This window comes from Sus scrofa, chromosome 9 (genome assembly GCF_000003025.6).
Source record: "Sus scrofa isolate TJ Tabasco breed Duroc chromosome 9, Sscrofa11.1, whole genome shotgun sequence".
In the NCBI taxonomy this organism is placed as follows: domain Eukaryota; kingdom Metazoa; phylum Chordata; class Mammalia; order Artiodactyla; family Suidae; genus Sus; species Sus scrofa.
The window spans coordinates 16955611-16982572 of NC_010451.4; the positions used below are offsets into that span (position 1 = coordinate 16955611).

Consider the following 26962-nt stretch of genomic DNA (forward strand, 5'->3'; position numbering starts at 1 on the left):
AGACCCAAGAGCCTTGCTTATCAGATTTTTTTTGCTCTCTTTCAGGAATAAGGAATCTTTCCAGGAGGAGATCCCATTGTTTCTCTTCCTGCTGCAACTCAGTTATATTTGATTTCAGAATTGACATCTGACTCCATAGTCTCTCTCTTAGGTTTGAGACTGTCAGCATTATACATACGTGAGTCCAAGAACTTTCTGTTCAACTTCTTCTGCATTATATCACTTCTGAGCATGGTAAGGTAGAACTTCTAATATCTGCTGCAGTGTTATAATTTGCAGTAACCCTCATGTGCAAGAAGCAGAAGCCACTGTGCTTTGGCAGATGAAATAACCCTACAGTGGTTTTAGCTTTTCTCTGCTAAGCCTCTGTGAGCTGTGAATTCTTCTTTACATCTCCCCTCTCCTTCGCGTTTTCAAATCTTTATACAGAATCGGCTTCTGAGTATGTCACAGGCTTCCCTAGTCAAGGCCTGGTTTTCATCTCTAAGCATCGGTTTACAATCAAAAACGACAAAAGTCACTCATCACGAGGATTTTAAAGAGAAATCTGAAAGGCAATGTGAAATAAATAAAGGCCCACTTCCACCCTCATTGTTCAGGGTCACTGGAATCCAAACCCAGATTTTCAGTTGCAAAGCTGTATAGAAAAGGCAAAACTTCCTTTCTAAGAAGTTTTATGCTCTCTTTTTGGAACCTGCTTTATTTTTTCATTTTGAATTCTAAGCCATAGATTTAATATTTTTAGGATTCTTTATTGAGCAATTCAAAGTCACCTTGAAAATTCCCTGAAGCTGAAAAAAAAATAAATCTCTGTATGTGTTCATTTTTAATAGTAACTATGGTGACCCACTAAATAGTATTGTTTCATTCTTCGTCCATCTACCACCAATGAGTCACGGTTGACCAATGTAAATCATGGGCTCTCCACACCATGAAATTCTGGGTTCATAAAAAACTGCTGCCTGTGACGACTTCTGGGACGGACTTTGCTCAGTGTAAGCCCCAATGATTCTTAGAGTCTGCACCTATATCAAAGTTTCATTCACTTTCCATTAAAGATTGCCAGCGTCCAAAATGGCCATGCCATCCTGTGGGAGCCTTATTACATTTTGACATTTAGAAGTGTGGTAAATATTCATTAGAAAATACGTATTAGATCAGTCCAACTTTTAGACATGGCATGAGCCATTCAGATGTACTTGCCCAGTCATGACTTATCCTACATAAACCACAGTCTACCTATTCAAAAGACATTTAGCCTTAAAGAGGGGAGATAAGACAACTTTCTGGATCTCACCATAACAAGACTACAAGTTAAGGAGAATGTTAGCATGTCACAATATATCTGAAGAAAAATGACTGGGAGAGCGATGCTGATCAAAATCAAAACAAAAGAGGAAGTATGCCTGTATATGATTCAGAATATCCCTGAATTCTTCTATTTATTTTAATAAATAAAAAGTTATGTGCCTTTTTTTTTCTACCAGGGTATAATCTCTCTTAGGAAAGGAAAAAGGGTATCCTCAGTGCCTGACAGAAAGTATGAGGGGTAGAGGTTTAAGAAATATTAGACAAGGGTGCAAAAGAAAGGGGAGCAGAAAGAGAAGGGAAGAGAAAAAAGGGAATGTGAGACAATGAGAGGAAAATGTTAGCCCAAGGAAACTTAGAAATGACACAATAGCTTTTCATTTAGAAAAGAGACAAAGGGGAGTTCCCATTGTGGCACAGGGGAAAAGAATCCATCTAGTATCCATGAGGATGAGGGTTCGATCCCTGGCCTCACTCAGTGGGTTAAGGATCTAGCGTTGCCATGAGCTGTGGTGGAGGTTGCAGACATGGCTGGATGCTACACTGTGGCTCTGGCGTAGGCTGGCAGCTACAGCTCTGATTCGACCCCTAGCCTGGGAACTTCCATATGCCACAGATATGCCACAGGTACAGCCCCAGAAAGCAAAAAAAAAAAAAAAAAAAAAAAAAAACCACTGGAGAGAAAGAGATTAAAACTTACTCTTTCAGAAACCAAATAATTTAGCTATGAATAAAAGGCTAAAAGATTTCTGGGTCCTGGATGTAAGGCACTTAGAAATTGCTACCTTGTCTAAGCAAATAAAAAGCTAAAAAGAAAACCTGAAAAATTAACAACTTTTTCCAGCTCTGTAAGATAATTAAGGTAAATGAGTTCACAGGGCAAATACTGACTCCAAAATTGGAGAAACAGGTGAATACAGAGAAGCACAAGTTATTGGAAATGAAACATTCATGGAAACTAGAGGGGGCACATATTCAAACCACTGTCAATATTTTTCCCCACTAGGCTTCCCATAGGCCAATCTCTCCTGCTTCCCCTTTTACAAGGTCTCTCTTCTGCCTTTGCTGTTGTGGTTGGACTGTCCCTCTAATCAGATGGCCTGCTACAAACTGCTATGAGCCTAAACACAGATCAAATTCCTATGTATATGCAGTTATGATTTTGGCATATCTTGAGATATATACATGTATAAGGATATTTACTTATTTATAGTTTTAAATTCATGGATAAATGTTTGGCTACAGTATCCACTTAACCTATGAGAACATCTTTCTAGTAAATGTGTGTTTTTTGTTTTTTTTTGGGGGGGGTTGTTTTTTGTTTTTTGTTTTTGCTGTTGCTGTTTTGGCCATGCCCATGGCATATGGAAGTTCCCAGGCCAGAGATCAAATCCGCACCACAGCAGTGACCAGAGCCATAGCTGTGACAACAGAGATCCTTAACCCCCTGAGCTACCAGGGAACTCCTCTAATATATATTGATTATCTTTTTCTCCTTTTCCATATATAATCTTTGTATTGTTGCCATTTCAGGTTTTCTGTATTACTAATTTTTTTTTCTTGTCTTTTTGCCATTTCTTGGGTCGCTCCCACGGCATATGGAGGTTCCCAGGTTAGGGGTCTAATCGGAGCTGTAGCCACCAGCCTATGCCAGAGCCACAGCAACGCGGGATCCGAGCCATGTCTGTGACCTACACCACAGCTCACAGCAACATCGGATCCTTAACCCACTGAGCAAGGCCAGGGACTGAACCTGCAACCTCATGGTTCCTAGTCAAATTCGTTAACCACTGAGCCACGAGGGGAACTCCTGTATTACTAAGTATTACATGCACTGAATTTTCCTGGATCAGCTATTTCCACAAGTTTCTTGTGAGGCAGAGTGTAATCCTTCAGAAGAGCTAATTTTCACAATCCGACTACTGCCACAGAGACAGGCTTCTTCCTATAAACATGGCTCATCTGTGTGAATATTTTCATAACCCATTCCTTCTGATTCTCTAACAAAATAAGTCTAGAACTAAATACCCAAGTTCTTGAACCCTTGGTTGCTTTTGACCTTCAAGATGTGCCCCTCATCTTCAGTAAGTATATTTCTGCTGGTGCTGATATTTGCCATTACATGGTTTTCTCACCATTCTCCAAGCCCCTCATTTTCTGCCATGTGGCTTTTATGTGCCCCCAGCTGCTTTTAACAGATGTATTTTGAATACCGACATATGCAGCCATATTCATATTGGAAATCTAAAAGTTTGAATTGAAGTCAGACATGGAGCAATTCTAGATGATAAGTCCAGAATGTCCATGAGAGTTGGTAGGAAAAACAGGAGTCAAAATGAAGGCCTACAAGGACCAGCATAACTTGCCCTCTCTCAAGCTCTCAAACTTTATCCCAGTTAATCTCTCTCTCTCTGTCACTGAGTTCTGAGCACACTGGCTTTAACCAGTTCCTTAATGCACTAACCTGTTTCTTATATAGGGCCTTTGCTCTTGCTGCCCGCTCTGACTAGAATGCTCTAGTCCAGCTTTCTTCTTAGAATTTATTTACAAAATAACATGACATGGAGGGATTATACCAAAATCCTGCTTTGTCCCTACCTCCAGCCTCCCTCATCCCCTCCCTAGTCACTACTCATTTCTTCATCCCTTCCTTCCTGAACTGTGTGCTCCCACCCAACACTGAATTGTTTTCCTTCTGTTATAAAGGACAGTTCAGCTTTCTCTACCTCCTACCTCCAAAGTTACCTATCTAAACCCATCATGCTCTCAGCTGAACTAAAGGGCTTCCATCCAGTAACCACACTCCTTAGAAGGAAAATAAAATAAAAGTAGTATGAAAATAAAGTATCTCTGCCATTACAATATCCTCATCATTCCAAAGAGAAAGTTAGAGAAGCTGACATGTAAAAAGGGAATAAGACTTGCCTAAGGCAATTTATCAATCCAAGCCAGCTATGGCTGATCACCAAACTCAAGTTCTATGTCTCCCAGGCCAGAGCTATTTTCATCAGAACCCAGAACATTGTACCCCATTTCTATGTAGTCATTTTTTCTTTCCTTTTCTTTTTTATCTTTTCTTTTCTTTATCTTTTTAGGGCTGCACTCACAGCATATGGAAATTCCCAGGCTAGGGGTCAAATCGGAGCTACAGCTTCTGGCCTACACCACAGTCACAGCAATGCCAGCCAGATCCTTAACCCACTGAGCAAGGCCAGGGATCAAACGTACATCCTCATGGGTACCAGTCGGATTCATTTTCACAGCACCACAAAGGCAACGCTGGTAGTTTTTCAATTATTCTCTCCATTCTCTGGATAACTCTGGCTTGTTCTTCCATACTTGGAGAAAACATTACTTTCTTAGGGAGACTTTCTCTTACTGCTCCTCCAGCTGAACAAGATTCCAGCATTATTCTCTGTCATAATACCTTGCTATTTTCATAACATTGGTACCCATATAATGCAATTATATGTCCCCTTGTTCATTTATATTTAATGTCAATGTCACCCAGAATAGAGTAAGTTTCATGATAATGGGAGGCATGAGTTTTTTAAATCATTCTCAACTCACTGTGTATTATAGTAAATGAAACAAAGTATTCAATATAACATTCGTGATAAGGAGTTCAATAAAGTCAAAGGTTTTGGATGGCTTCTCCTTGTGGACACTAAAGTCTCTAAGGATGATGATAGACCTTAGCCTAGAGAGCAGCATGGAAGCCAGCACCTGGCGCCATCATTGAGGGGGGAGGGTGACCATGAGACCAGGCAGGGGGAAATAAAGTACCATGAAACTGAACTCAAAAGAGAGAGTTTTTACATGATCAAATTTTAAGTTGTAATACAGCTACTCATCTCCACTCATCCTCTAATTTGGATCAACCTCTTACTCATCCCAATTCCCCCAACCCAAACTTTTCCTCAGGGCCCCCTAGAGGTTTATTCCATTGAAAGTAGCTCCCATAACATCCTTCAACTCTTTCCTCAATTTCCTTCTACCATCTTGCCTTAACTAAAGTCTAGATTTACCCTAAGGATCCTATTTTGCCTTGCACTGCAGTTTCCAGAGCCAGCTCCAGCCCTTTCTCCTCTTTCAATCATGCAAATACTTCCTGTTTTTTAAAGTTTTTATCACAAGCCAGATACTTCCCACCATTTATTGAAGACCGAGTCATAATCTGCCTCTCCACTCTAATAGCCGCCATTACTTTAGTTTGCTTGAATTTTCAAGGAGACAGTTCATCTAACACACTAGCATTTCAGTTCTATGAATGCCACATTTCCACTGCAATGCATTTACCCATACATTTAACCAACGAATATTTATTGGGCAACTTTTGTGGGCCAGCACAATGCTAAACACTGAAAATGCTGTGATGGCAAAGACAGAGTATTTATACTCAAAGGATTTACACTCTGGCAGGTGGAGAAGGCCATGCAACAGAAAAAGTCCTTGAGGGCTGGACCACGTCTTCCTTGTTCCTCATGTATCACTCACACCTATCACTGTATGTGTGAGGCATCTAGGAGAAATTTATTATATATCCTTTGAATGAATGAAACTGATAGTTATAATACAATGTAAGGAGTAAGCACAGGATATTATGAGAACAGAAAGGAGAGTAAGATAATGGGAAGAGGGGGAGAAAGAAAGTACAATTCTCAAAATGTTAAAAATGTAATTCTCATAAAAATACCTAGAAACTGGGTGCCACAGTTTTAATTAACTCATACATGAGGGAAGAGTAAGATAACAAAATCAGTTCAAAATCAGTTAAAAAAATGGAATCCTAAAATAAGTTAATGTTCCACAGGGCAATATGAACATAATAAAGTTTTATTTCCCTAAGTCAGATGATCCTAGACAAATGTATCAGATAATATTCTGATTACTTTTTTTTTTCTTTTTAGGGCTGAACCAGCAGCATATGGAGTTTCCCAGGCTAAGGGTCAAATCAGAGCTACAGCTACCAGCCTACACCACAGCTCACAGCAACGCCAGATCCTTAACCCACTAAGTGAGGCCAGAAATCGAACCCACGTACTCTGGATGCTAGTTGGGTTCGTTAACCACTGAGCCATGACAGGAGCTCCCAGATAATGTTTTGATACGACATTGAAAAGATAGACATCTTTTTGCCTTGTTTCCATGTTTTAGACACTTTTCCTCAACAAAGGCTTCTTCAAGATAACACTGTAGCTGATACCTGAAGACTGGGTAGAAATTGGCCAGTAAAAATGGCAAAGGGAGAGGTGACAAGTGTGCCAGGGAAAAGGGGAGGCACAAAGACCCACTTACTTCACTTCAGTCACCCCTGCCCTGGTCAGACTCTGGGCTTGATCCAAATGGAAAAAAATATTTCCGTTCTGAAATATTAAACTCTAATATCTCACTTTTTGACAACTTCCAATTTTTTCAAATTTTATGCCTTACCTCCTCTTTCACACAGGCTTTTCTGCCTCACAGAGACCTCTGGTCACTTGATTCTTCCCTGTTCTCCCAGGCTACCAGCCTCAACCCCATCTAAAATCCATGGGTTGACCCTCTGACCTACTCTTTTGTTAATACTCTCAACGCTTTTACATTGTTACACTGTTATTTTCTATTGAAGAAATGAATTTACCTGCTTAAATTTATTGGCTGAACAAGTAAGCTGAGTAAGATAATATTTGAATGCAGGTTTGTTTGAACTTACTAATTAACCATAATTTGAAGGGAACTGGAGGTAGAGCCCTATATATTTCTAGACAAAAATGCCATCTGATTCAAGAGCCCTATTGCTCTAATTTGAAAAAAATCAGCCCTTCTTACAAAGATATTTCTGGGAATTCGCAGTGTGTAAGATGTATAGACAGAAACAAGTCTCCACAGATCTTTTACCACCTACCACATGAGTCAGTCTATAAATTATATTTTCATAGTCATAAAAAGACTAAAAATTAATTTCACTAAGAAATTATATATGAAGTCCAAAGATGATATCTAAAGCCGCAAAAACCTATAGCTAATATCACATTTAATGGCAAAGTGGACTGTTTTCCCCTCCTAAGATTATGAAAAAGGGAAGAATATCCCTCTCACCTCTTCCATTCAACAGTGTACTAGATACTCCAGCTAGAATAACTAGGCAAGAAAACAAAATAAAATGTATCCAGACTGGAGTTCCCTGGTGGTTCAGCACGTTACTGCTATGGCTCAGGTCACAGCTGTGGCACAGGTTTAGTCCCTGGCCCAGGAACTTTCACATGGGCCATGGCCAAAAAAAAAAAAAAAAAAGACATTTGGATTGGAAAGGAAGAAATATATCTACTTGCTAATGACATAATCCTATGTATAGAAAATCCTAAGGAATCCACATAAAAACTATTACAACTAATAAACAAGTTCAGCAAGACATGCTACAAGATCACCATGAAATATCAGCTCAGAGTTCCCATCATGGCTCAACGGAAACAAACCTGACTAGTATCCATGAGGATGGAGATTCAACCCCTGGCCTCATTCGGTGGGTCTGGGATCTTGTGTTGCCACGAGCTGTGATGTAGGTTGAAAACGCCGCTCGGATCTGTCATTGTTGTTGCTCTGGCACAGGCCAGCAGCTACAGCTCTGATTTGACCCCTAGCCTGGGAATCTCCATATGCCAAGGGTGTGGCCCTAAAAGGACAAAAAAATAAAATTAAATTAAATTAAATAAATAAAATATCCACTGTATTTCTATACACTAGAAATGAACAATTCAAAAGTGAAATTAAGAGAACAATACCATTTCCAATAGCATCAAAAAGAATAGAACACCTAGGGTGTTCCCACTGTGGCTAAGGGGTTAACGAGCCTGACTAGGAACTGGGAGGTTGCAAGTTCGATCCCTGGCCTTGCTCCACTCCTAAGGATCTGGAGTTGCCATGAGCTGTGGTGTAGGTTGCACACGAGGCTCAGATTCCATGTTGCTATGGCTCTGGCATAGGCTGGCAGCTACAGCTCCGATTAGACCCCTGGCCTGGGAACCTCCATAGGCCACAGGTGAGGCCCTAGAAAAGATAATAATAATAATAAAAAAAAAAAAGAATAGAACACTTAGGAATAAATCTGACAAAAGGAGTGCAAAATCTATAAATCACTGCTCTGAAAACTACAAACCATTGTTGAAATAAATGGCAGATATTCCATGTTCATAGATCAGAAGACTTAATATTGTTAAGTTACTAACCAAATTGTTCTACAGATGCAATGCCATCACTATCGGAATTTCAGCTGACACTAAAGGGAGTAGAGAACAGGAAGGCATTCCCTCCCCCTCTCTTCTCTGGGTCCAATTTCCCACCAGTGCCTCCCATCGGCACAACCAAACTGAAGGAAGTCAGCTAGCAAGGAAGTCTAGGAAAAGCAGTTTACTGAGTCCCAGCCCCAGCACCACAGTACAGAATATAGGCTAGTAGGTTACATCTAGGAGACAAAAGATAAATAAAAAGAACACACAACATACCCCTCTACTCAGTATCCAATCAAAGATCTCTACTCACATTTAAATTTTTATACAACAGTAAAAACTTCATGCTGCCTCCTAATAAGATGCAACTAACATTTATACAAAGGATGACATTCTTACCCCAAAAGGGGAGACTGAATCCTAACAACCAACATATCCATCTCTGGATGAAGTTAACTTCTGTTTTAGTTCAGTCAAAATTCCACCTGAATATGTTTTAACCTAAACATTAAATTATAGTTATCCCAACAAAAAATTCCATAAAATAAGAGAAAAGCAGCAACACAAAATAGTTAACATATACTAAAATTCATACAAAGCAAAGAATAAAATAATATCTGCTATACTTTCATTTCTCTAAATGATCACCATGTTGGAGTTCAGTTTTATACTTTCTTTTTTTCCGCTAAATTTCCATGCTCCTCTTTCTTTCAGCCAACAGTTGATCAAGGTGTATAACCTTGTGGGATGACCCAGATCTTCATTCTTAAAGGGTGTGCACATTAGCAATCCTACCCTTTCTGGGTCACTGTAGTGCAGCTAGAGAATCCCCTACTTCCCAGACATTGGTCTCTTTTCCTCATTTTGTAGTAGCTGCCCAATTTTCCCTTTGAGAAAGCATCAGAGTGGCTGAGAAAAAAGACACACTGACTTCTACAAAATTGGGTTCTTGTGCTCCTAAAGTACATTTCTGCTGGAGCCAGTAGAATATGTGGGACCATATGTAGAGCAGGCTAGAATTTTCTTCCTTTGTCAAGTGGTAACAGAATTCCCCTTGAAGCCAGGGGTGTGGGTCATTGAGGTCACACCACTAGTTTACAGTGGAACTAATATTTAAATCTGGTTCTGACTGACATCTAAATCTATCCTCTTTAGGACAGCAAATTAATGACAATTACGTGACTCTTTCTCCCAAATTTCATTGCTGCCAGCTGAAGTTTTTATTAGGTCTAGCTCTTTGATAAGCCCTAAGCTGAGGAAAGACTTACAAAAACAAATACATCAATGCTTATGAACATCAGAACCAATTTCATTACAGAATGTAGGCCTCCTAGAAGTTTCTCTTGAACAAGTTGAAGCTCTTCAAATGAAGCTCTTCAATATCATGAGGGAAAGATTTCGAAGGGTCAGTTTGGGAAGTAGACAACTTAATCTGAACATTTGGGTCTTGTAAGCCTCTTTCTTAAATTTTTTTAAATTTTTTGGCTGCAACTGCATCATGTGGAAGGTCCAGCCAGGGATCAAACCTGTGCCACAACAGTGACCTGAGCCACAGCAACGACAACACCATATCCTAACCCACTGAGCCACTAGGGAATTCCTTGGACGCCTCTTTAAAGCAGATTTACTCACATACTGATTTGAGATTTTTCCAAAGCCCCTATGTGTGATGACTTCCCCAAACAATATCCCAGTAAAAAATTTAGCCTTGTCAATGGGAAAGGACTATCACCCACTTCTATTTTGATGCAAATTGTCCCAGCAGAATGAAAAAAGGGACAGTGAAAGTGATGACACTGATCTAATTATCTGCAGGCCAATATCACCAAGTTTTTGAAAGGAACCCACAGAATGGCCTGACACAGACACACAAAACATAGCCAGGAAACAATCAGGACCTTAGCAACAAGGCAAAAACTGGCTCCTCTCTGCATAAAGAGCTGTTTTATGAGCATTTCTTGTTACTTTCCATTAAGTCCCACTACCTCCCCCAAAGAAGGTTGCAGTCAATTTTTAATTGATGCCCCATTGCCCTGTAATCATTGACATGCACCATTCCACCAACTTCTGCTTCCCAGGCCTATTATCCACATGTACCATTTCAAGCCTGTTTTTATAGAAAATGTAACATGTAAGAATAAGACCTCGGTGGATTCAGAGCCCCAGCATCAAAACAGTGTGGCACTTTATAACATGTTTCTCTAACAGTATTAATCACAAAGTGAAGCCAATGGTAAAAGCTCCACGTTTAAAAGGAGGAAAAAGAAATCGAAAAAGAGAAAGCCACTCAGCAAAGTGCTCAAAGCTAGCAAGGAGAAAGAAGGAGCACCTAAGTCTAGGATTCTTCACACTGCACCCCACCGCAGCTGCGTTGTTAGGATAGCCACAAAATGAGGAAATGAGAAGTATACCCTAAAAAGCGACCTTCAGGGCAATTTAACAAATAGTTTCCTGGTTTGCATTTTTGTTTCCTGAATCCAGCCTCCTTTACCTGGGTTCTAAGGCCCTACCAATCTTTGCTAAGGAGCCAGCCTCTCTCAAGGGGCTGGGGTCCATCCTATTTCTCTCACTACTGCCCATGCCTCTAAATCTGCTGATAGCTATAGCCCTATTTCAAATCCTGGCTGTCTTATCCCCAACCTCTATTGTCTATATATCATCACCACTTAGGTCCATATCTGGCCCAGCTTTGTGTCCAAATAAAAATCTTTGCCTCTTAATATCTGTTCAGATCAAATCAAGTTCATCCCAACCCCTTAGGCTCTTAGGCACCCACTCCAGGGACCAGGCCTACAGACAGGTTACTTCCCATAGCCTTGACCCTGCCTGAGTCCAGCTCTATCTATTTCTCCAGGATCTTACATAAAGTTCCATACCCTTTAGCAGAGGTAGTGTAGGGTAGGCAGTTATCATAGGCTTTGGAGTCAGGCAGACAGACCTGGGTTTGAATACCATTCTGAGTTTGGCAAGTTATTTCAGCTCCATAAACTTCTATTTTCTTATCTGCCAATGGAAAACGATACTGTTTATCTTGTGAGGAATCAGCACACAGTGATTGTTCAATACAGGGCAGGTGTGTCTAAGTCATAACTCTCCTTTATATTTAATCAAAATTCTTCCTACTATTATTGAAAGATAACTTTGCATTCAAATTAAGTGCTGATAAACTGCCTTACTACTTAAAATAGCTAACACTATTTAAGGAGTGAATAAATGGTTAAATGAATGACTACATAATTGGATGAATCAATCAAGCCATTGGATGTACTTGGTATAACTGAATCAATTCCATTTTAAACAAATATATCTTAAATATTATTATACCTCAGGTGCTGTGCTAAGATCAAGGTAAATAAATGAATAAATATATAGGATCTTGGGAGTTCCCACTGTGGTGCAGCAGAAACAAATCTGACTAGTATCCATGAGGATATAGATTCGATCCCTGGCCTCGCTCAGTGGGTTAGGGATCCGGTGTTGACATGAGCTGTAGTATAATTTGCAGACTTGGCTCGGCTCCCATGTTGCTGTGGCTGTGGTGTAGGCTGGCAGCTGCTGCTCCGATTTGACCCCTAGCCTGGGAACTTCCATATATCATGGGTGTGGCCCTACAAAGCAAAAAACAAAAGTAGGCAGGATCTTTGCTCTCATAGGTCTTAAGAGTCCAACAATTACTCTCCCATTTGGCTTTTGATATGAAATCCGTTATAATGTTGAACAAACTGAATTGGAACTACTTGTTTTGGAAGGTACCTCCTCCATGAAGGTAAAAGCTGAGTCTTGATCACCTGTCTCAGGGCCTGGTAGTGATTTTAATGGCTTTATGTACTAGTTTTCCATTCCTGACAGAGAGAGATTTTACTGTCTCCCCTGGACTTTCCTTAATTGTGCACATTTCTCTTTCTCTTCCCTGACAAAAATTCAGATAAGAGGCTGCCCTAGAATTTATTCCTCAACATATGGTGGGAGTGAAGGTTTTGGTGGGGAAAAACTTTTTCGATCAGTTGCAATATATGGATGCAGAGAGTGAATTTAAATGAGAGAGAAAGAATATGTAAGTAAAAGGATGACATTGGACAGAAGAATGAGCCCAAAATAGTACGTCAACTGAAGAGAGTCAAGGTACGGATGAGAGACAAATTGGGCACCAGGGACCAAGGAACTGGATTGGAGCGAGATCGCAACGGCACCCAAATTATACCTCGTGAGACTAGAAGCCAACCCTGCTGCTCCTTTTAAGTCCTCCTTCCCACCACGGATTTGAGTATGTGGCCCAGGTTCGGTAAAGAAACAGAACTACATGGGCACTGTTAACCTGTGGTGCCTCAAACCTACCCAAGAACCAAACGAAATTTAGGCAAAGATTGAGGAAACTTAAGAGTGACCACCGTTTTCCTACCAGGAAAATTAATTCTATCTTCAGAGACTTGGGGCTTGACTTAAAAATGACTTCAATTAGGTGTCAGATACCTGCACGAACAGGATGTGCCAGGGTCCCTTCACCTTCTTTCTGGCGTCACAGGTCGGGGAGGACAGATAATAAGGACTAACAATGATTTGCACTTACTTATGCAATGGGTGGAGAACAGGAAGCCTGAATGCAGCTGCCTCACCCCCGTCTGGACTTGTAGCTGGAGATCACAAACATCTGAGCGTGTGTGGTTTTCCACTTTTCCACACGGGAACCCTTCAGAATAAACTGTGCCCAGCAGGTCATTTCATACAGCAGACGGCAGCAGAGCACCTGTGTGTAGAATGAGGATATGAGGTCTGGAAAGCCACCTGCTTATCCCCCTCCTTGAGCCATGCAGTTCTCAGGGGTGAGGGGAAGGGAGAAGGAAGGGAGAGAGAGCTGGAGAAATGAGGTCGTGGCTCATAAAGAGAAGCCCACAATGCTGCTGAGCACTGAGGATATTCTTTCAGGGTTTGTTTTTTTTTTCCCCCCAGGGTTTTATATCCCAAAACAATAGTGAATGAGAATGATGAGGAATGAATAATAACTGGCTGCCAGGATCCTTGTTAACCATGGTGATTATCTCTCAGCCAAAGTCAACAGGCAGCAGACCGATAAGAGACACATCAGTTCTTCTGTTCGCAATTCATTTAGAGCTTTTTTTTTTCCAACGTGTAAGCCAATTTATTCAGACTTCCAAGCTAGATCTCCAGTCATCAAGAAAGCATTTTCCCTTGCCCCTCACCCTCTCTGAGTCTTCAAAACCAGAGAGGAAAAGGTGCCAAACCAGCTGGTCAGAGAGATCTGTATACAGGCAGGAGCTGCCTTCAGAGGTTTTGGAGGCAAAAGCCTGTGTAACTGCATCTGCCTGTGGCCAAGCATCTTCGGAGGCCCCCTTTCCCACCACATCCCAGCTTTGGGCAGCTGCTTCTCAGATGCAGCGGTTGCCAACCCTCAGACTGCAGAAAGGGAAATAAACCACTGCCATTTATCACTTGTCAAAAATTCAGCCTCCGCTAATCCTGAAGAGCAATGGCGGACACAAAGGCTTTCTCTTTCATGGATGCTGATGTCTTTGGGAGAAATGCTCAGGCTTTTGACCGTCTCCTCCTTCCTCTAATCCACCCCAGGAATGGCATTTGGATGTGTGCGGAAGAGTTACCTGGGCCTGTGGTGGTTGGGGAGGAGGAACCTCCTACCTCTTCAGGAAGTTCCTTATGCATCACGCTCTTGTCTGGTCCCTAGATGAGTACACACAGAGGCGTTCCTGATCCCATCAGATCTTTAGGGGATATCACACCAGTACGTACTAATGATCAGTTCAGTCTGCTGGTCACTTGGTGGTAGCAAAATGTCAATTCCTACCTGGTCCTTTCTCTATCTCGACTCCAACTCTTCTAGTCCACTAAGCTTCTCAGCATGCCTAAGTCCTAAGACCAAGCTAAGCAGAAACTTAGAAATTCTCCATGTGCTCTTCACAAGCCAAGGGAACCTGCAGTGCTGTCTTACACCATCCAGTTAGACGGCTTCTCAGCCACTGCTACACTCTGCAGCTTCCAACTGGTTAGGCTCAGTATTCATTCAAACCCACAGCTTCTCCTAGAAGCTTAAGCATTCCCAGGCCCCGAGTACGGGCCACTAGTTTCCACACTTTCAGTTCCCTCAAATCTGTCTGAAGACTTCGATGGTACATACACACAGACCCATGCGCGTGTGTGCCACACACCTCAAGGCTGCACTCTAAAGGGGCAAGAGGTCCAGATGGGGATCCTGGTGTCTCTCTTACCCTGCCTCCTGCATGGTCTCTCTTCTCCTTCCAACATTAGCAATACTAAGGCAGGTGGGATTCTTTTCAGTTTCATGAGTCAGAGTCTTTCCCTACGTACTCTATTCCCTGCACTATGATTTACAGTAGTTTTTGTTACATGTTTTAAATTATTGGTGTGTTGCAAAATCAATTAGTGGGTCAAGACCAGAATTTTATTTTATTTTTGTCTTTTCATCTTTTCTAGGGCCACTCTCGTGGCATATGGAGATTCCCAGTCTAGGGGTCTCATCGGAGCTGCAGCTGCCAGCCTACGCCAGAGCCACAGCTACGCGGGACCCAAGCCGCATCTACAACCTACACCACAGCTCATGAAAACACCAGATCCTTAACCCACTGAGCGAGGCCAGGGATGGAACCCACAACCTCATGGTTCCTAGTCGGATTCAGTAACCACTGAGCCACAACGGGAACTCCCAAGACCAGCATTTTAAATGAAATAAAATAGAATTGGACAGAATAAAAAATATTAGGCCCATCCTCTAAGAGCAATACTATTTTCTGAATTTTTAAAATTTGAAGTATAGTTATTTACAATTGTATGATGTAGTACATTAATATTTGCATACATCATGAAAAAATCACCATGATGAATCTGTTTACTCTCCGTCACCATACAAATTTATCACAACATAAAAAAGACGAGGGATGTTCCCATCGTGGCTCAGCAGAAACAAATCTGACTAGCATCTATGAGGATGCAGGTTCAATCCCTGGCCTTGCTCAGTGGGTTAAGGATCCGGCACTGCCGTGAGCTGTGGTGTAGATCACAGACACGACTTGGATCCCTCATTGCTGTGGCTCTGGCCTAGGCCAGCAGCTACAACTCCCATTTGACCCTTAGCCTGGGAACCTCCGTATGCCGTAGGTGTGGCCCTAAAAAGACAAAAAAGAAGTTATTATGATATTACTGACTATATATGTATATGTGTATATATGTATGTATGTATGTGTGTATGTGTGTGTATATATATATATATTTCCTATGTTGTACATTAATTTTTCATGACTTATTTTATAACTGGAAGTTTATACCTCTTTATCCCCTTAACCTATTTCACCCATGCCGTCTCCTTTGTGGCAACCACAAATTTGTTCTCTGTTTCTATAAGCCTGTTTCTATGCTATTGTGTTAATCATTTATTTTGTTTTTCAGATCCCAAATATAAGTGAAATCATATGGTATTTGTCTTTGATTTATTTCATTTACTATAATACCCTCTGGGTCCACGCTGCAAATGGCAAGATTTCATTCCTGCTGAGTAATATTCCAGTGTGTGTGTGTGTGTGTGTGTGTGTGTGTGTGTATGCATGCCACATCTTCTTTATCCATTTATTTATTGAAGGACACTTAGGTTGCGTTCATATCTTGGTTATTATAAATAATGCTGCAATAACATAGGGGTGCATGTATTTTTCAAATTCATGTTTCTGTTTTCTTCAGATATTACTCAGGAGTGGGATTGCTGGATCATATGATAGTTCCACATTTAATTTTTTTTTTTTTTTGTCTTTTTGCTATTTCTTGGGCTGCTCCCTCGGCATATGGAGGTTCCCAGGCTAGGGGTCGAATCGGAGCTGTAGGCACCGGCCTACGCCAGAGCCACAGCAATGCGGGATCCGAGCCGCATCTGCAACCTACACCGCAGCTCACGGCAACGCCAGATGGTTAACCCACTGAGCAAGGGCAGGGACCGAACCCACAACCTCATGGTTCCTAATCAGATTCGTTAACCACTGCGCCATGACAAGAACTCCTACATTTAATTTTTTGAGGAACCTCCGTACTGTATTCCATAGTGGGTGCACCAATTTACATTCCCACCCACAGTGTAGAAGGGTTCCTTTTTCTCCACATCCTTGCTAATACTTATTTCTTATTTGTTAAAAATAGCCATCCTGACAAGCGAGGTGATATCTCATTGGGGTTTTTGTTTGCATTTTCCTGATGATTAGTGATGTTGAGCATCTTTTCATGTGCCTCTTGGCCATTTGTATATCTTCCTTAGAAAACTTTCTATGAGGCCTTCCGCTTATTTTTTAATTGGACTGTTTGTTTTTATTTCCTGAAATTTCTGTTTCAGTTTTACACAAATATAGGCACGTGTGTGTTGGGTGATAATTTTATAATGTATTTCTTTCTTTCTTTTTTTTATCTTTTTTTTTTTTTTTTTTTTTTTTTGAACTGCACCATGTGGAGGTTCCCTGGCTAGGAGTTGAATCAGAGCCGTAGCTGCTGGCCTATACCACAGCCACATCAACATGGGATCCAAGCCAAGTCCACGACCTAGACCACAGCTCATGGTAATGCTGGATCCTTAACCCACTCAGTGAGGCCAGGAATCAAACCCGTGTCCTCATGGATACTATCGGTGTTCATTAACTGCTGAGCCAAGACAGGAACTCCTATAATGTATTTCTTATCATGAAGTGTGGTCAAAAGTTTGAAAATCAGTGACTAAAATTAAATGTTCATGTTAGGAAATCTAAGCTTTGCTTTTGACACACTTAGGTAGCTTAAGACCTTTAGAAATCAATCTTTTCTTTCAAAAATGCCTGATTCTCAAAACTATTATCATTCTAAGAATTCATCCAAGAGTTTAAATCTGAAACAGAAAGCTGAATAATGGACAATTTGCTCTTGATGGTCATCTGCCCTTCCAATGAAAGAGTCGTTGAGTCATTGAGCAAGAAGCTACAAGGCAACAAGATTTATATTAAAATTCATCTGAAAAAGAAAATGAATTCACGTTGTGGCACAGCAGAAAGGAATCTGACTAGTATCCCTGAGGACACGGGTTCAATCCCTGGTCTTGCTCAGTGGGCCAAGGTTCCAGCATTGCTGTGAGCTATGACATAGGTCATAGACATGGTTTGGATCCCACATTGCTGAGGCTGCGGTGTAGGCTGGCAGCTGCAGCTCCAATTCGACCCCTAGCCTGGGAACTTCCATATGCCACAGGTGTGGCCCTAAAAAAGCAAAAATAAAATAAAATTCATCTGAATAGTCCAAAAAGTATGCTTTTAGAAAAGCATGTGCACTACTAGCAGATCTGACCCAAGTAACACATCAAGATTCAATGAACTGTTACTTCCTAGTGTTTTGTCAGACATCTCATAATCACAGATATCTTGGCTCAGTTATATGCTATCACTAATGACGATTTTAATCCAGTGATCCTCAGTCAAACTGAGTTAATCATTATTTTTCAGGCCAAATTTAGGGGTAGGACAGCGAAACCATTTCCTAAGACCCCAGTTTATAAAGAGAGCTAAAGCAGGCCTAGACTGTCTCATGTCAACACAGATGGTTTTAAATAAGTCACAGCAGTCCAATTTCACCAGAAAAACCCACCAACAGAGTCAGAAGAAAGCCTCAGAGCACTTCATGTTTTATAAAGGAAGAGTGCCTTGGAGTCTGAGCTGATCCAGACAAGACCATTCTAAGAATGGTCAGAATTCTGTGCTCCTGATGGGATCCTGACCTCACCCTGTTCTTTCAGCCCAATGCTCACAGCCTCACACTACTATCTGCCTTGAGATCAGGGTTAATCTCAAATGCACTTTACACCTGTTTAAGTCAGATACCTTTGGATCAGGGCACCCTCATCCCCTGCTTGGCTCTCTATCTCCATTTTTCTGATGCCTTTGACTTCAGGAGATTCTGGGGGAAACCCTTCCACTGTATCCCCCTGGAAATCAGAAGAGGCATCAGCAAATCCCTGTATGTCCTCAGTCTAGAATTTTCCCTTTGCCTCTGGCTCTAATAGAAATCTGACCCTCTCAGGAGGGCACTGCTTATCCAGCAACCCTCTCAAGTGATTACTGTTTTATCGCCAAACTCCTTGTACCACAGACCCAGGTGAAGTGAATATTCTCCTTTCCCATCACAGTGCCTCTTGACCACTCTTACCCCTTCCTCCTAAAACTCCCAGCTTAAATAATATTGCCAGACCCACTGCCCTTTCTTGGTTGCTGTCATCTACTGACATTTAAGTCATGCTCCTTCATTTCTTGGAAACTGTATCTCACTTTTACTCTTAGTTATAATTCAATTATTTCACTGAGATATAATTACAATAATGATACAGATGTTCTTCCCCCTGTCTTGGCTTCTCTGTTCCTTGATCTCCTCTCCTCCAGAGATTTCTCTTACAGGCTAACCTCATCACTCATTGCCATAGTCATATCTTACACCTTCTTGTCACCAGTAATTGCAACTTTTACCTAATCTCAGTTCCAGGCATGCCACTTTCTGATCACCACCACCTATTATCTTTCCAGGTTTGATACTCCATTCCAACAACTCTTTGACGCCACAGAGCCCTGCCATCTCTAGATCGCACTCCTTTTCACCGTCTCCCAAAACAGCACCCTGCTGTCGCTTCCCTCCCCTACCTACCCAGCTTAGAGTCTGCAATTCGTCATTATAATTTCTCACTTACATGCACCTTCAGCTCTCTTTTCCTCTCTTGCTTCATGGTACTCTTCTTGAAAAACTCCAGCCTCAGTGAGACCCACCTCTTCTCTTCTCCCAGCCTGCGCCTGAGCAGATAAACTTGGTTAGAGATAAACACACACCTGTGCTGACAGGCTGACCTTAAGGTGGTGACTCCTAAACTTGGGCAGATCTTTGGAGATACTCAGAAATCATCTCCCTGATCCCTTCACTCTCCCACTTTCTGAGATAAGTATTTCATACATTTTCCTCTGTATAAACCTCCACCCCCCTTCCCTCATTACTGCGTCTTTCACTGAGGAAGTAGAAAGAGTCACAGAAGCTGTATTTTCCCTCACATATGTGTCTGTGCCCACACTCTCTGCCTCCCTCTCATTTCTGTGAATGGGCCGTCTCCTCCTACCGAAGGCCAACTGTCTACTCCTATACTGATGCCTTCCCTTTTCCTTAATCAAGGGTATCACTCCAGAAATTCTCTTCTCTCTCTTTTATGTTATTGATGAATATCTCTCCATAAAAATCATTCCCATCTGCATAACTAAAATTCTTCCATTTATTAAAATATTGATTTATTTGCTGTAAAGAAAAATTCCTGAAAAGGTTTGTCTATGTTCATTTTCTCCAATTCCTCTCTTTCTGTTCACTAGAGAATCCACTTCAAATAAGAATTCACTCCTACCGTTTCATAGATACTACGTTCATCGAGGTCTTTAGTAATCAATGTTGCTAAATCCAATGACTATTCTTAGTCATAGCTCACTTGTCAATCAAGAACATTTGATCTCTTTGGTTCCTCCCTCCTTCCTTTAAACAGTATGTTTACTTGGAAGCCAGAAAACTGCAATCCTCTTCATCCATCTCACTGACTGCTCCTTCTCACTCTCCTTTTCTGGTTCTTCCTTATCTTCCTGACCTCTAAACACTGGAGCACCGTAGGGCTTAGCCCTTAGATCGGTTCTCTTTCCTTCACATATTCACATCCTGTAATCTTATCCAATCTCATGATTTTATTTATTTATTTATTTTTTATTTTTTTTTTTTAGGGACGCGCATGCAGCATATGGAAGTTCCCAGGCTAGGGGTCAAATCAGAGCTGCAGCCACCAGCCTATGCCACAACCACAGCAACATGAGATCCAGCCACGTCTGTGACCCACACCAAGCTCACAGCAACGCCAGATCCCAGACCCACTGAACAAGGCCGAGGATCGAACCCTCATCCTCATGGATACTAGTCAGACTCGTTTCCACCACGCTACAACAGGAAGTCCACACTCTCATGATTTTAAATAGAATTGCCAGGCTGACAATTCTTAAATTATAAGCCTAGTACAGATTCTCAACTGAACTTTAAATATCCAACTGTTTAATCAACTAATTCTATTTAGAATTCTCATAGACATCTGAAATTAACATGTCTGAAGCCAAACTCCTGATCTTCCCCTAAAACCTCTACTTCCACAATTTTCTCTTTCTCAATTAATGAAAACTCCAAACGTCTGGCTTCTCAGGTCACTAACTTTTAAGTCAACATTGTCTTCTTTCTCTAATACCAGACATTGAATCCCTCACCAAATTCTGCTGGCTGTGTTTTCCAAACGTCTAAAATCCAAACTTTTCTCCATACCTACATTATGAATTCTCTGGTCCAAGAAAACAAACCTGGTTTATTGCAATAAACCTACTGAACAATGTCCCTATTTCCTCTCCTGCCTCACTCCCTAAATCTATTCTCCAAACTTTTTCAAATGTGTGAAACTATGTCACTCCTCCACGCAAAATTTTCCAGTGGTTCCCATCTCACTGAGTGAAAGCCAATGAGTTCCATGTGGAGAAAACGGGTCTCTACCTCCTCTGAATCCCATGTGTACCGGTAGTAACACATCACACTGAATGCTAATAAGCTTGTTACCAGTCTACCATTGCCTACTCTGTTAATTCCTTGAGGACAGGGGTTGAGGGCATTTTTCTGTCTTTTTCATTTCAGTATTCCCTATGCCTAATGCATAGAAGACCAATACATAGATAGTGGTTTAATTCTAATTGCACGTGACCACAGTGGGTCTTACTAAATACCCAATTTTTCTTGAAGAAAAGGCCGAGGTACATTCCCAGATAGATGATAACCTCCATGAGGGTAGAGGCTGCCTCTGCCTCTTTCGTTCTTTCTTTTGTTTGTTTTTTTAGGGCCACACCCTTAGCCACACACAGAGTTTCCCCGGCTAGGGGCCCAATCGGAGCTATAGTCGCTGGCCTACACCTCAGCAACAGCAACGCCAGACTGGAGCCATGTCTGCGACCTACACCACAGCTCACGGCAACACCTTAACCCACTAAGGGAGGTCAGGGATCAGACCTGCATCCTCATGGATACTAGTTAGATTTGTTTCAGCTGGGCCACGAGGAATCTCCTACATCTGCCTCTTTCTCAGTTCTGTCCTCAGTACGTAGTGTGATACCTTCTACACAGCAGGTGCCTGGTAAATGGCTACTGAGGGAACGAACGTATGAGTAAGGAAGTAAAGGTCCCACAGCTCGGGCTGACTACCCCCGCCCCCCCCCCACAAATGCCACTGTCATCTCCAGAACAGCTCCCTGTACTTTTCTGAGAGAGGGCTTCGAGCTCTTAACTTCTTTCAGCAGTGCCGAGTTGGCAGAGAGCAACAGCTAGCCTCGTTTCCCCAGCTCAGCTGGCTGGGGTCCGAGATGCGCGGCTGGCCCTGGGCTGGGGGAGAAAGGGAAGGGCAACTATAGATCACCGTTTCAGCGAAGTGAGCAACACTTGCTTCCGCAGAGAAAACATCTTCTTTATTCACCTTCACCTCGACTCCAAAGGGCTCCCGACCCGCCAGCTTTGTCCCCAGATGCTTCCTCCTCAATCTCAGGAAGCCAGGAGCCAGGGCCCACTCCCTCTTTTCTGGTGTGTGGTCTGAGTTTCAATTCCGTCTGGCAGACAGTATGGAGGACTCCAGGTCAGCAGGGTCATCAGAATGCTAAGAGGAAATCTGATTGATGAGCAACTGTCAGCAGGAATGAATGGGAGCCTTAATTAATGACTTCTGCCCCGTTTCAAAGAAAGGTTCCCTTACACCCAGTTCTCTCTTCTCTCTGAAAAAAAATTGGGGTGGGGTGAGGAACTGAGGAAGAAAAGGAGGAAAAAACACCCCTATAATCCAAAGTTTTCAAAAACGACATAAAGGAGACTTCAAAGACAGACATGGTCAGTTTTTTATGTGTGAGACTGGTTCAGTGATTCTCTCCTCTCTTTGTTTCCACGGACAGCTAGGCTCCATTCCAAAGCTAAAATATAAAAGGCCACATTGTTCTGAGGGGAGCTAGCTTTTACAAGAAATTTCCTCCTCACCACTAGGGCAAATTAACTGCCTTGGCCCTGGGTGCTCCGGGAGCATTTCTTCCAGAGCTGGCCCAGCAGGCCAGCCTCCCACTCCTGCCTGCTCAGGGCAGAAGAGAAGTATTATCCATCTAGTCTACACAACAGACTTAGAAAACTCACCTGCCTGGTGGAAGAGCACAAGTCAGAGAGGTAAATGTGGTAACAGAGGTCTGATCAGGATTTACATGCAACAAAGAGGTAACATTAGGGTACAGGGGATACCTAGAACAGGTGGTATCTAAACTGAGCCTACATTCAGGAATTTTAGCTTGCCCTTAGCACTGAACACCACTGAGTTGGATGATATAACAGAATACAAAGAGGAAATTTACAAATTGCAGCTCAGCAAGTCTCTTAAATTCTCTGTTCTTAGAATCCTCCCCTCTAACCTGGATTTCATGTCTATTTCTAGGGGTTGCTGAGGAAGGGATACAATGAGATAACATAGCTACAACTTTTCTATAGAACTTGGCACATAGAAGCTCATCAATACATGATAGTTTCCAAAAGGGGAGAGGGCTTAGTCCTGTCTGGAGGATCTCCCAGCCTAGTGAGAACAACAAACATGAAAAACAAGTAGTTACATTGTGTCTTGGTTGACAAATTACCACAGACTGGGTGTTTTATAAACAACAGACATTTATTTCTCATGGTTCTGGAGCTGGAAGGCTAAGATCAGGGTGCCAGCACGGTCAGGTTCTGCAGGAGTCCTCTTCTGGTTGCAGACACTGCCTTCTCTCCATGCGCTCATTCATGAGGGCTCCACACTCATAACCTAATAGTCCCCAAAGGCGCCACTTCCTACCCTGTTGAGACTAAGGATTTCAACATGTGAATTGGGTGGGGGTTACAAACATTGAGTCCATTGCACAATGTGATATGATGAAGGTTACAAGAAGGGTATACAAAATATAAATATGAAGCAGAGTGTACTATAATCCTCAAGGGGAATTTTCAGCACAGATTTAATAAAGAAGCCAAATTTAATCTGAGTGTTAAAAATCAGGTAACACTAAACCAAATAAAGGAAGCTGGGAGGATGATCTGAGGAGTGGGTCCAATGAATCCAGTTCAAGCTGCTGCTATGAACTGTATGATTGGAGATGAACAGATGAGAGAGGCATTGGGGTGACAGAAGCAACTTGGCAAAGGGTTGGATGTGGGGTTTGGGGGCAGAGGAAGAAGTCAACTGGGCTTGATGGTGGGAAGCTGGTGATGCTCCAAACTAACCTCACAAGGAACAAGGCAGGGATTTCCCAGTGTGTCTCAGTGGTAACGAACCTGACTAGTATCCATAAGGATGCAGGTTCAATCCCTGGCCTCACTCAGTGGGTTAAGGATCCAGGATTGCCATGAGCTGTGGTTTTAGGTCACAGACGTGGCTCGGATCCTGCATCACTTTGGCTGTGGCTATGGCCAGCAGCTGTAGCTCCAATTTAATCCCTAGCCTGGGAACCTCCATATGCTGCAGGTACAGCCTAAAAAGAAGAGAAAAAAAAAAGGCAGGACAAAAATGAAAGAGCAAATTGAGTGGATCACAAAGTACAACCCAATGGGACAATTTAAATGCTCTCCTTCTTCTGGAAATGATGAGCTGGAGGACAGTCTCAAACGGTAACAGACCCCATTCTGCAATTCCATCACCTTTACAAGTTACTGCTGAAACACCGATCAGAAATTCCTCTAGCAACTCTTTCAAGCAGGTAAACATATTCACTGTCATCTTATAGATAAGAAAGCTGAGATAATGAGTAGTCTTACTGAAAAATTATAGGTCTTCTTTTTAACTTAACTGACTTAACTGATTGTGTCTGAGCTAAAGTCCAGGGATTTAGCTTACTGAATTTTGCAAAAACACCTAAAAAAAAGTAGTAAGTCAAATGGTTTTCCAATGATAAATTAAGTCTAAAGTTAATATAAAAAATTTACTTTTTTAGGGGTACATGCTGTAGCATGGTGGGTTAAGAATCCTACTGCAGTGGTTTGGGTTGCTGCAGCTGTGGCATAGGTCAAAACTGTGGTTCAGATTCAGTCCCTGGCCCAAGAACTTCCATGTGTTTTTTTGTTTTTGTTTTTTTTACTTTTTACAGGTTTGTTTTGTTTTTGTTTTTTTGTGGGTTTTTTTTGACATTTGCACTTTTTTTATGACTAGAAAATGTATGCTCCTGGTTTAAAAAAAAAAAAAAATCTGTTGTGGGTTAAGGATCCAGCATTGTCACTTCTGTGGCTGAGGTCACTTCTGTAGCATGGATTTGATCCCTAGCCCAGGAACTTTCTCATGCTGTTGGTACAGCCAAAAAAATATGTTAAAATTCTAATGGCATGAAAGATTACAGTAGAAAAGAAATCTGCCTGTCCCAAACCACCTCCGTTTATCTCTAAAAAGAATATTTGTGTATATCTAAAAAGAATATTTTATCTTGGATAATATATTCTAAACTAATAAAAGGCTGTTTGTATTGTTCTTTTGTTTATACAAATGACATTATACTATACTCATAGTTCTGTACCTGTATTCTTTCACTTAGCAATATATATTAGACATTTTTCCATATCATTATAGAGTTGTTCTTTCCTTTTCATTATTTTACAATTACAAAAAGTGCTTTATGAAATATTCTGGTATATAGGTTACTTTACAGTTTGTAAAATAAAGTCTAAGATATGCTATTGCAGAAAAAGAAGTTATGTGCATTTTCACTTCCTATAGTTCTTGCCAAACTGCTCTCTGGTTAACATTCTCATTAGCAATTCATGAAAATATCTAATTTCCCTCACCTTCACCAGTGCAATGTGTCGTCAAATATTCCCATCTTTGCCAATCTGATAGACTAAAAACGCCTCTTATTATGAATGAAATTGATTATTTTTTCATATATTTAGTAGCAACTTGTATTGCCTTATCTATAAATTGTATATTCTGATTATTGGTCTTTCTTTAGTGAGTTGTAGATATTTTTTTATACACTCATTTTATGCCAGGCACCATTCTAACCATGTTACATAAATTAACTCCTTTGGTCTTCATAATAACACCATTAAGATAAGTCCTAGCATTCCCGTTTTCTTAAATGAGGAAACAGAAACACAGAGAGGCTCAGTACTTTGCCCAACGTCACACAACCACAAAGTGGCAGAGTATGTATTTAAATGCAGACAGTCTGGCTAGAACCTGAGAATTAGCTAAGCATTATGCAGTAGAGTTTCTTAGATTTGTACCCCTCTTCTTTAACTAGTGCTGTCCATGTACTATATGACACTGTATAAAGGAAGGCACAAATGAATATTTGACCCAGTGAGGAGTCCAAAATAGGAAGGATAAGGCCACTCAGAACTAAAAAGATGCCTGCCCTTTGTACTCTATCAAAAAAAAAAAAAAAAATGGAGCAGGTGATTGGTCAAGATGGTGAAGTAGGGAGTTGTCGATGTGGTTCAACTGTAACGAAGCCAACTAGTATCCATGAGGACGTGGGTTTGATCCCTGGCCCACTCAGTTGGTTAAGGATCCAGCATTGCTGTGAGCTGCAGTGTAGGTTGCAGACGCAGCTCACTTCTGGCTCTGCAGAGGCTGTGCCGTAGGCTGGCAGATGCAGTTCCAATTTGACCCCTAGCCTGGGAACTTCCATATGGCACATGTGCAGCTCTAAAAAGCAAAAACAAACAAACAAACAAACAAAAAAGAGGATGTGGAGTTCACCTCCCCCCAGGAACACATCCATATATAGAACAATTCTCACTGAAAACAGAATTGAAACTAGCAGAAAGACTCCAGTAGACCCAAGGCTATTAGAAAAACACACACACATAACCAGTAGGAAAGGAAGAAAAATAATCTGATATACCTGGGCCCCTGGAAAGCGGCTCAGAGGATAAAGGAAAATACACAGACTGACATCCACCCTGGGGAATGAGCAATGAGTGCCAGTGATTGGACACCATTGTCCAGGGGTCCCACACAGGGAAGACAAGCCCTCTTGGCTAGGAGGAGAACAATTGGGAATAACAGGAGGGCAGTGGGAAGCCTGGACTCTACTCATGAGAGGGTGCATGCTGGTTAGCCCCCAAGGCAGGGCTGAGAGAGGTCTGCTCTAGCAGTTAATGAGTTTCCCAGAACTACCTTGGCAGGCACCCCAGCCAAAGCTAAGCAAACACTTGGGCCCTGAACACTCCACAGCACAGAACTGGGTCTGGAGCAGCCACAACCAGAGAAGACCCAACTGTGGGACATAGAAGTGACCCAGTCCTGGGGCAGTGGCTATTGTTGGCACTTAACTCAAGCAGCACATAAGGAGCAGTCCAGAACTCTGGGTGGAAAG

At 41.7% G+C, this 26962-nt stretch overlaps 1 long non-coding RNA gene across 3 annotated transcripts in view; it reads right to left on the minus strand.

The window, feature by feature from the left end:
* Positions 1 to 26211, minus strand: part of LOC110255407 — a 68796-nt gene extending 42585 nt beyond the window's left edge. For 2 of the 3 annotated variants that reach the window (XR_002335555.1, XR_002335554.1), the window contains exons 1-3: positions 22069 to 26211; positions 19240 to 19339; positions 13084 to 13260 (exon numbers count right to left, since the gene is read on the minus strand). This is a non-coding gene — a long non-coding RNA (uncharacterized LOC110255407). Of the gene's footprint in view, positions 1 to 13083; positions 13261 to 19239; positions 19340 to 22011 lie in introns of all 3 variants that reach the window. The other variant, XR_002335556.1, reaches the window with a different exon arrangement.